Source organism: Carlito syrichta, unplaced genomic scaffold (assembly GCF_000164805.1).
Source record: "Carlito syrichta isolate Samal-C Ts95f unplaced genomic scaffold, Tarsius_syrichta-2.0.1 Scaffold307013, whole genome shotgun sequence".
Taxonomy (NCBI): Eukaryota; Metazoa; Chordata; class Mammalia; order Primates; family Tarsiidae; genus Carlito; species Carlito syrichta.
This window is the reverse complement of record NW_007251109.1, coordinates 3,292-14,831: the sequence shown is the minus strand read 5'-3', so window position 1 is coordinate 14,831 and position 11,540 is coordinate 3,292. Positions and strand designations below refer to the sequence as shown.

The 11,540-nt window shown below is 45.5% G+C and overlaps 1 protein-coding gene across 2 annotated transcripts in view; it reads right to left on the bottom strand.

The window, feature by feature from the left end:
* The window catches only part of SIN3A (SIN3 transcription regulator family member A), a 70,795-nt gene that overhangs the window by 58,255 nt on the left and 1,000 nt on the right, over nt 1-11,540 (bottom strand). The gene's annotated exons all lie outside the window — the stretch shown is intronic.

Genomic DNA, 11,540 nt, shown 5'->3' with positions numbered 1-11,540 from the left:
CAGAGTGAGACTCCAACTCAAAAAAAAAAAAGAAAAAGAATATTCAATCCAATTTTTTTCATTTCTGTGTCTTTTCCTTCTAATCACCTTTGTACACAACACCTACCTTTGGTACCCATGCATATATAAGCCATATCAAATAAGTTTTAGTACATACACAAACATCCTAAAAGATGGAAGAAGCCAGGCATAGTGGCTTATGCCTATAATTCCAGTACCTTGGGAGGCCAAGGTGCGAAGACTGCTTGAGCCCAAATTCGAGAGCAGTCTGGGCAACTTTCATCTCTACAATAAATCAAAAAATTAGCCGGGCATGGTGGCGTGTGCCTGTAGTTCCAGTTACTTGGAAGGCTGAGGCAGAAGGATCACCTGAGTCGAGCAGATCAAGGCTGCGGTGGCCATGAGTGTGCCACTGCACTCCAGCCTGGGTGTCAGAGTGAGACTCCAACTCAAGAAGAAAAAAAAAAAAATCAAATAAATAAATAAATAAATAAAAATAAAATATGGAAGAATACCATTGTACATGCTTTTGGCAAATTAGAATGGTTTGATTGTCAAAAAATAGCACATTCTAGTGTAGTCCCAGCTACTTGGGAGGCTGAGGGAGGAGGATCACATGAGCCCAGGAATTTGAATCCAGCCTGGGCAACATAACAAGACTCTGTCTCTTTAAAAGAAAAGAAATTAGGCTGGGTACAGTAGCTCAAGCACAGGCTTCGGGAGGCTGAGGCAAGAGGACTGTCTGAGCCTGCAGGTTCGAGATCAGCCGGGGCAACATGGTGAGACCTTGTCTCTACAATAAATAAAAAAATTAGCCAGGCGTGGTAGCGAGTGCCTGTAGTTAACGGCTACTTGGAAGGCTGAGGTGGAAGGATCCCCAGAGCCCAGCAAGTCGACGCTAGGGTAGCCATGACCGTGCCACTGCACTCCAGCTAGGGCGATAGAGTGAGACTCTAACTCTAAATAAACAAACAAAGAAAACAACTGCATTCTAAATTCATCTAGGGTACAGTCATCTGAAGACTCATTTATTTCTAGCTATGTTGCCCAGGCTGAGCTCGAACTCCTGCACTCAAGAGACCCTCCTGCCTCAGTCTCCCAAGTAGCTGGGATGACAATCGTGCACCACCAGGCCCAGTTGAAGATTAATATTTTCCAAACTGGCTCATACAATTTTATCATCATCAGAACAGTCTAGAGTGTTGCTGTCACACTGCATTCATCTACTGGTTCCTCTAATAGTCCCTCTGAAATGTCATCTTTGGTTAGTTTCTTCTCTTTGCCATTATAGGGAAAAAATGAAATATTATGTATTCTTCAATATGTTCAATGAGGGCAGGTGCGGTGGCTCATGTCTATAATCCCAGCACTTTGGAGGCTGAGGTGAGCGGATTGCAAAATGAAAAGTTTAAAAAATTATAAGTAGAGGAATATAAAAGAAGAAAACCATCATGTATTCCTATTCTCAAGACCATTAAGATTTAGTTAGGGTAACAAGGTTTCTATAAATTAACTGAGAATTTTACAAAACAACAGACCAGGTGTAACAGGAAATATGCTGGCTACAACTATAAAGTATTACAATCCAAGTACAGCAGCGTGCCACATCATCCACCTACTTGGGAGGCTGAGGTGGGAGGATTGCTTGAGCCCAGGAATTTGACACTTTTTTTTTTTTTTGAGTTGGAGTCTTACTCAGTTGCCCAGACTGGAGTGCAGTGGCTGCTCCCAGTCACCGCAGCCTCAACCTGATGGGCTTTGGTGATCCTGCCCCCTCAGCCTTCCAAGTAGCTGGAACTACAGGCACGTGCTACCATGCCCAGCTAATTTTTTTTGATTTTTATTGTAGAGATGAGGTCTCGCCAAGTTGCCCAGGCGGGTCTCAAACCTGCGGGCTCAGGCTATTCACTCACCTCAGCCTCCCAAGGTGCAGGAGTACAGGCTGAGCCACCGAGCCCAGCTGATTCTTTTTTTTATTTTTTTTTTGAGTTGGAGTCTCACTCTGTCGCCCAGACTGGAATGCAGTGGACACTCCCGGCCACCGCTGCCTCGTCCTGCTGGGCTCCGGTGATCCTTCCGCCTCAGCCTTCCAAGTAGCTGGAACTACAGGCGCGCGCTACCACGTCCAGCTAATTTTTGATTTATTGTAGAGAACAGGTCTCTCCAAGTTCCCCGGGCAGGTCTTGAACCCACGGACTCAGGCAATCCACTCACCTTGGCCTCCCAAAGCGCAGGATTACAGGCTGAGCCACCAAGCCCGGCTGGGAATTTGATTCTTAAGAGGACAGACAGACATGTCACTTACATTGCTTTTGTCATATTAGCTAGTCTTCTGGCCCCAAGCAAACATGGGCACATACATATTTTACCATCTATATATCCTCTCCTATGCTTAGTATACCACCTTGTCTTGGTGGAACCCAAATTATTCATTCATGCGGGCATCCTCTAATACTTACTAAGCAAACACTATGCAGCAGGTGTTTTGAGGCTGGAGATACAGCAAACAAAACAAAAACCCCTTCCCTCAAGAAGCTTACAATTTAGTTGGAGAAACAACAAGGCATAAAGTCCGTAGAATATCAACCAATGACAAGCGCTAAGAATAAAAAGCAGGAAAAGGTTTTTGAAATTTTAGGCAGGAACAGTCAAAAAAGAGTCAGGCACGGTAGCTTATGCCTGTAATCCCAGTACTTTGAGAGGCCAAGGAGGCAAGAACAGCCTGAGAAACATAGCGAGGCCCTGTTTCTACAATAAAGAAATAATAATTAGCCAGTGTGGTGATGCACACCTGTTGTCCCATCTACTGGGGAGGCTGAAGCGGGAGAATCACTTGAGCTCAGGAGTACAAGCCTGCAGTGAGCTATGATCCTGCCACCACACTTCAGCCTGAACAAGAGCTAGACCCTGCCTCTAAAAAGAAAAACAAAAAATAAGAAGGCCAAAGAATCCCCACAAAGAAGGTAACTTTTGAGTAAAGGAAGTGAGGGAGTGAGGGAGCTAGTAATGTGGAAATCAGTGAAGGAAGCATTCTAGGCAGAGGGAATAACACATGTGAAGACCCAAAGTACACAAGTAGTTGATATCTTCTAAGAATAGCAAGAAGGCTGTGGAATCGAGGCAAAGAGAGACTAGTCTGGAATGTAGTCACAGAGGTCATGGGGCCAGGGTGGTAGGCAATGGGTACATCAGGTTTGTTCTTATGGGTCATAATAAGAACTCAGACTTAGTACTCAGACTGAAGCCACTGGACAGTTGTAAGCAGAGAAGTGGCATGGGATGCTAGTTTTTTGTTTGTTTGTTTTGAGTTTTGAGTTTCACTCTGTTGCGCAGGCTGGAGTGCAGTGGAGTGTTACACTCAGGGCCACCCCAGCATCAACCTGCTGGGCTCTGGTGATCCTTTCGACTCAATCGTTCAAATAGCTGGAACTAAGGCAGATGCTACCACACCCAGCTGAGGGATGCTAGGTTTTAAGAGAATCACCTAGGTGGCCATGTGGAGACCAGACAAAAGAGGGACGGGGCGGCAGGAACAAAGCAGACACCAGAAGTCAAACTAGAGATGCCGCAGGCACTAAAAGGAGCAGGGGTGGGTGGGTTAGTAAATAGTCAAGTTCTGGATCATTTTTTGAATATACAACAAATAAGATTTGCTGATGGACCACATACAAAAAAAGAGGAGTCAAGGTGCCTCTTAGCTATCCAAGGAGACACGAAGTAGGCCTCAGGACATATCAACCTGTAGCACAGGGAGACAGCCCAGTCCCAGACAGGAATTTGAGAATGATCAGCATTGCCTAGACATACTGTATCACATCCCTCTCCCAGCCAGGGCTGGGGTAGCTCCCCATAATCAAGCAGTCACATTTCTTCATCAAGTGGGACAGCCTAGATCAGGTTGTATCATAAACTAGTTATGAAACCAAACTTACCAAAATAAACAAAAACTTTTGCATATCAGAATTGTACCCAAGGAACCATAAATCTGTATATTCACCAGAGCCCACACATCAGCAAGCCTAGAGGACCCCAGCAGGGTCCTCAGCAGGACTGAGGAAGGGTCCTCTGTCCTGCTGGTAAATCCAAGTAACATGCAAGGGAGAGGCAAATAAGAAGCACATTAGTTAGAAACTGCCACCAAGGAATGCCTACCTGTGAAGCCAACTGCAACTAAACAGAGATAGTCTCTGGATAGAAAAAATGGTCATGTCACTAGAGTTCAGTGTGCAAACAATGTATTTATTACTTCCCGTGTGCCAGCACTGCCTGGGCACTGAGGCTATCAAGAAAATTAAATCCCAATCTAGAAGGAATACAATCCACTGGTGCAACTTTTACTAAAGAAAGTCAATATTAGATAGTTGCCTGCAAATGTAAAGGGACAAAAACCTCTACTAATTTGGTTGTAACAGACTGACAACAAATTCCACAGGAGTCTTTTGAAGAAAAAGACCCAAAGAAAAATCTACATAATTTAAATGTTTTTAAGAGACAATTAGATAACTGTCAAAGACAATAAAAATTTATTTTTTTAATTATCAGGAAAATAAAATTCCTTAAAATATTTGGGAAAAGCAGAATGTAATAATAGCAAAACTCTGATTCAAAGACTACTGAAATATACTGCTACCACATTAAACTTTCACCTCAACAAAAACTAAGTATTCAGAATTATGTACTCAAACTATAAAAAGAAAAGTAAAAACCCTATATTACTTCTACTAACTTTTTTTTTTTTTTTTTTTGAGTCGGAGTCTCACTCTGTCCCCCAGACTGGAGTGCAGTGGCACGCTCCCAGCCACTGCAGCCTCGACCTGCTGGTCTCCGGCGATCCTCCTGCCTCAGCCTTCCAAGTAGTCAGGATTATAGGTGTGCACTACCATGCCCGGCTAATTTTTGATTTATTGTAGAGATGAGGTCTCACCAAGTTGCCCAGGCAGGTCTCGAACCCGCAGGTTCAGGCAATCCACTCACCTCGGTCTCCCAAAGCGCTGGGATTACAGGCTGAGCTACCGAGCCCGGCTCTACTAACTTTTAAAAAAGTAACAGAAACAGAAGGCATGGGAAAAATAAAAACATTAGGGAGCAATAATTGACTATATTAATGTTACATCATGAGCTTGATATAGATGCCAAGTCTGTAATCAGTTGAATGTGATTCTATTTTTTTTTTTTTTTAAGCGACTTTAATTTTTTTTTTTTTGAGTTGGAGTCTCACTCTGAAGCCCAGACTGGAGTGCAGTAGCCGCTTCCGGCCACCGCAGCCTCGACCTGCTGGGCTCCGGCGATCCTTCCTCCTCAGCCTTCCAAGTAGCTGGAACTACAGGCGCATGCTACCACGCCCGGCTAATTTTTTTGATTTTTATTATAGAGATGAGGTCTCGCCAAGTTGCCCAGGCGGGTCTTGAACCCGTGGGCTCAGGCAATCCACTCACCTCGGCCTCCCAAGGTGCGGGATTACAGGCTGAGCCACCGAGCCGGCCATTTTTTTTTTTAAAGACATCAGAGTTTCACCATGTTGCCCAGGCTAGAGCACAGTGGCTATTCATAGGATTGATCATCACACACTATGCCTCAAACTCCTGGGTTCAAGCGATTCTCCTGCCTCAGCTTTCTCTTGCCTTAGCCTCCTCCCACCCCAGCCTTCCACGTAGCTGGGACTACAGGTGTGCAGTACTGATACAGTTCACAAGTTCTTGGAAGAAAGACTTCAAGAGAGAATTCAATTTTAACATGGTACCACCCCTTCATGAGCATATTCCAAAGTACCCTCTGGTGCACGAAGAGTTAGATGACCAAGGACATGTCACAACTCACTTCAACTGGCTCTCAAATTTTAGACATCTCCCTCACATTTCTCATTCAGTGTTCCCGTTTCCTCCACCCCAAAGCAGGCCTCATCCTTTGAATTCCTAACAGCACTCTACTGGATTCTTATGGTACCCAACCCTCACTGAGGTGCAGTAAGATCATCACGTGTCTATTTGCCTTTCCTTCTAAGAATGTTAATTTCTTGTGGACAAGACTCTTCCTGTGTCAATCCAGAGTTATGGAAGCAGGTGGTCAATAAATGGGTGTTGACTCAATTCACTTTTAGAATCTAAGTCCTAATCTTCTCCCTCAAAGCTACTTTCGAAAGCACACTGATGGTTCCTCAAAAAAAATTAGACATAAAGTCACTCTATGATCCAGTAACTCCACTTCTGGGAATATATCCATAAGAACTGAAAGCGGTCAGGTGCGGTGGCTCAAGCCTGTAATCTCAGCATTTTGGGAAGCCGATATGAGAGGATTGCCTGAGCTCAGGGATTCGAAGCCAGGTTGGGCAACTTGGCGAGACCTCATCTCCCCAATAATCAAAAAATTAGCTGGGCGTCATAGCGCACACCTGTAGTTCCAGCTATTTGCAAGGCTGAGACAGAAGGATTGTCTGAGCCCAGCAGGTCAAAGTTGCGGTGGCTGTGAGTATGCCAGTGCACTCCAGTCTGGGGACAGAGAGACTCCAACTCAAATCCCCTCCCCCCCAAAAAAAACTAAAAGCAGGGATTTGAACAGATAGAATTATTTTTAATTTTAAAGATATGGGGTACAATTCTGGATTAGGTATACAAGTAGTCACTGTACAGGCAAAGTTTGGGTCTCCTCCTGGTCCCTACTTTGCCTGGTTTGTGATCAGGTACCCCTATTGATGTTGTGTCCTTTCCCCCTCCCGGCCACCCCTGCAGTATTCTGCCACTGCCAATCCCTTTCTTATAGTATTATGGTAAATGTTCAGGGTCCACTCATAAAAATATAAAATGCTTCACGAATTTCTGTGTTATTCTTGCACAGGGGTTATTCATGCTACTGAACAGGTATCTGTACACCAAAGTGCATAGCATCATTATTCACAATAGTCAAAAAGGTAGAAGCAACCCAAGTGTCCATTGACAAAGGAAGAGATAAAATGTGATTTTATAATTTCAAAAAACAAAAGATGACAAAGTTCTAAAGATGGATGGTAGTGATGCCTGCATAACAATATGAATGTATTTAGTGTCACTGAACCATAAAATGTTAAAAATGATAAATTTGGCTGGGCACGGTGGCTGACACCTGTAATCGCAGCACTTTGGGAGGCTGAGGCAGGAGGAAAGCTTGAACCCAGGAGTTCGACTCTAGCCGGGAAAACTTAGCAAAACTCATCTTTGTTTAAAAAAAAAAAATTTAAATTAAAAAAATTTAAAAAACAAAATAAAATGATAAATTTATAGTATATATATCTCACCACAATTGATTTTTTTTTTTTTTTTAGTTGGGAGTCTCACTCTGTCACCCAGGCTGGAGTGCAGTGGCACACTCATGCCACCACAGCCTTGACCTGCTGGGTTCAGGTGATTCTTCCACCTCAGCCTTCCAAGTAACTGGAATTACAGGCACGCATCACCACTCCCAGCTAATTTTTTGATTTATTGTAGAGACGAGGTCTCACCAACTTGCCTAGGCTGGTCTCGAACATGTGGGCTCAGGCAATCCTCTCGCCTCCACCTCCCAAAGTGCTGGGATTACAGGCGTGAGTCACCACGCCAACACAATTGATTTTTTTTTTTAAAACACTGCTACTTTTCTTTCCTCTGTCCTTAGATATATATCCTTAGATAAGGATACAAACGTATATCCTTAGACCAGAGGCATCTGTATAGGCTTAAGAGACTCTGGAGTCAGACTGCTTGGATTCAAATCCTAGCTTGGCCTCTTATCACATGTCTAACCTTTCTGGGCTACTGTTTCCTCACCTTTATACCATGGATTCATAGTACCCACCACTCACCATGAAAATCAAACAAGTTTTTTTGTTTTGTTTTGTCTTTAGTCGAAGTCTCACTCTGTCACCCAGGTTGGAGTGCAGTAGCACACTGCAGCCTCGACCTGCTGGGCTCAGTGATCCAAGAAGCTGGAACTATAGGCATGAGCCACCACACCCAGTTGATTTTTTGATTTATTGTAGAGAGGAGTTCTCACCAAGTTGCCAAGGTTGGGCTCAGGCAATCCTCTCTCCTCTGTCTCCCAAAGTGCTGGGATTACAGGAGTAAGCTACCACAACCAGCCTAAACAGGTCAATAGATGTACAGTGAGCTTGGAATGGTGGCTCATGCCTGCAATCCAACAGTTTTGAAAGCTGAGGCAGGAGGACTGCTTGAGCTCAGGAGTTCAAGACCAGCCTGGGCAACATAGGGAGACTGTCTCTGCCAAAAAAACCCCAACAAAACAATAATAAAATAAAATAAATTAGCCAGGTGTGGCAGTGCATGCCTGTAGTCCCAGCTACTCAGGATACTGGGGCGGGAGGATAGTCTGAGCATAGGAGTTCAAAGCTACAGTGAACCGTGGTAAACAGGGATAGTAACTATACTCTAGCCTTAGTGAGATGCCCCAACCCCAAAACAAAGAAATGTACAGTGCCTAACACAGTATCCGTGGCATAGTAAGGGTCTAATAAATGTAAGCTCTTTTTCTTCAAGGAGGAAGAAGAGGATGTATATTGAAAAAGCATGCACCATCATTTTTATAAGAGCCTACAAAAAGTAAAGCTTAACAAACTCTCGGCCGGTAGAATTACCCAGGAGAGTGAGAAAACCTTGGCAAGCATGCGCTGAAGAGCACTGAAGGTCTCAGACGTAACCTTTTAATTCCAGTTTAAATTCCTAGGTACTAACATCTGTCCTGCACAGCTCTCCAGTGTCTTGTCGGTTTGCACTGAAGATATAAACAGGGCTATGCTTTGCCAGGAATCTTATCAAATTACTACATACCTCCTTCCTTAAAAAAAGAAAAAAAAAGTCTTTTTCTGTAGGTAAACTAAAACTTTCTTAATTACGAAATGCCACTCTTTCCAAGGTATTTAAGCACAGACAAAACTATAACATATAACACCGATCTCTGGAAAGTAAAAAGCATTTATAAGAACTTTCCTAATACAGTATTAACCAGGTTCTTACTTGACTCCTAAAAACCTGTGTAGGAAGGCCAACCTCAATGGCTCAGCCTGTAATCCCAGTGCTTTGGGAGGCCAAGACAAATGGACTGCCTGAGCCCATGGGTTCGAGACCCCGCCGGGGCAACTTGGCGAGACTTTGTCTCTACAATAAATCAAAAATTAGCCGGGTGTGGTAGCGCATGCCTGTAGTTCTGGCTACTTGGAAGGCTGAGGCGGAAAGATCGCCAGAGCCCAGCAGGTCGAGGCTGCAGTAGCCGGGAGCGTGCCACTGTACTCCAGTCTGGACGACAGAATGAGACACCAACTCAAAAAACAAAACAAAACAAAGCAAAAACCCCATGTGGGACTTCTGTACAAACCAAATAACATTTTTTTAAGGACATGAATTGGGTTCCCAGCATAAAGCACAGCAAACAGTGTGGAAAATTATGTGCTGACCAAATTTTCCTCAATGGTAAATTGTTCATCATTATCTTTGTCAGTTTATGACAGCAGGAAAAAACGCCCAGATGTTCTGTCTCCACACCAATTCTATGACAGTCATCATTAACTAAACTAAAATGTTATTGTTGCTTTTGCAAATTCCTTAGCTGAAAAGGAGAGACTTAACCTTTCCACATGAGCACAACACAGGGCACCAAACTCTCAGCCCCTACTGACCAAAGCACGAATCTAGAATTTAACTTTATTTTATTGTTATTTATTTTGTAGAGACAGAGTCTCACTATGTTGCCAGGCTGGTCTCAAACTCCTGGGCTCAGGCAATCCTCCTGCACTGGCCTCCTAAAGTGCTCAGATTACATACAGGTGGGAGTCACTGCACCTGTTCTACAACTTAACTTTAGTTCAGACAATTAACCAGAGCCTCAGACATCAGTGCATAAATAAGCACTTACTTTATGTTTACTTTCTCAAAAAAATGTCAAAAATACTTAAGGCCAGGCACTGTGGCGCATGCCTGTAACCCCAGCACCTTGGGAGGGCCAGGGTGGTAGGATTGCTTTATCCCAGAGTTTGAAACCAGCCTGGGCAACATAGTGAGACCTCATCTCTACAATAATATTAAAAAATTAGGCAGGTGTAGTGGTGCACACCTGTGGCCCCAGCTTCTCAGGAGGCTGAGATGGGAGGTTTGCCTGAGCCCAAGAGGTCAAGGCTGCAGTGAGCTGTGACTGTCACTGCACTCCAGCCTGGGCTACACTGAAACACACACACACACAAAACCGTAAGTAATTTATCTTAATTGGAAAAGATAATGTCACGGTCAGAGCAAAAACCCCATTAATGTGGTTATGTATACGTTAAACCTGAAGGCAACTCCCCAATACAGTTGCCTTCAGCTGCCCACGACAAAAGTTACATACAAAAGGCTACCCTTGGTCACAACTTCACCCTACTATGAAACAAAAAGGGCAAAAGCTATTTTATAGACTATAAATAGAAAGTGGTCGAGATGGCCTAACTGAATTATATAAAACTAGAGAGAGAAGACTTTTCACCTTTACATAGTTACCTAAATCGCAACTTATTTCTTAGGGAAAGTAAGTTTATATAGTCAAACCATCTGCACAATGAAAGCATCCAAAAATACAAGTGTTGAAGAAATCGGAGTACTTTATTCAAAGTCCGAGTTTGTCTTTTTTGAAAAAATCACCATCTTTATAAGCACATCAGTTTTGAGACTAAAATGTAAATCCCAACCCTCGTGTTATAAATCTCAGCCTTGTGAAGAGCAAGAGTTTCCACTGCCTTTCCATGGCTGAGTTGAAAGTCCTAAGGGTACCGAAACAGTCGCCAAGTCTAGCTCCCCACCACCCTACCGGCTTAAAGGAAGCCCCGCCCCGCACAGCCTCGGTGACTGAACATCGAGGGAAGCCTAGGAAAGGTCGCCTCCCGCCACATTTCTAGTCTCTGAGAACTTCCCGACCCTCCCCCACCACCACCGTCGCGGAAGCAGGGTCACAGCACCAGCCACACACACTCCTGCGAGAGGACCTCGAGCACCTCGCCCGAACAGCTACAACCAAGAGGGGAGTGGCGGTGACCAGGCTCCACTCTCCTCGCCGCACGGTGCCGGCCGCGTCGCGCCGAGCGAAGCACAGACAACAGCTCTGGCACGGGCCCCCGTGCCCAAGCAGGAGGCATGGCCGAGCCACAGGAGTAAGTCCTGACACCTCCGCAGCTCCCAGTCGGCAGGAGGCCCTCCCAGCCCACGGAGACACAGGGCGGGGCAGATCTAGGCGCCGTGACTCGCCGCCAGACCCGACAGCGGGCTTTCCCTAGCACCGCCTCCCTGCCAAGGAGGCGGAAACCCGGGGGGCGGGAGACGGCCAGGGGGAGGGGCATCCCCCTCGGGTCGGCTCCCCCGGCCAACCAGATCCCGAGAAGGCGGGGAACGCAGCCCTCACGCCCACTCCCTGCCGCGCCCAGAAGCCACGCGCGGGAGACCCCCTGGTCGGCCCCTACTCCGGCGGGCCCGAGCGCGGCCACCCGCCCGAGGCCCCGCCCACCCCGGGAGGACGGGAGGGGTGGTCCGCCGCGAGCGGACTCCGCGCGAGGCCGG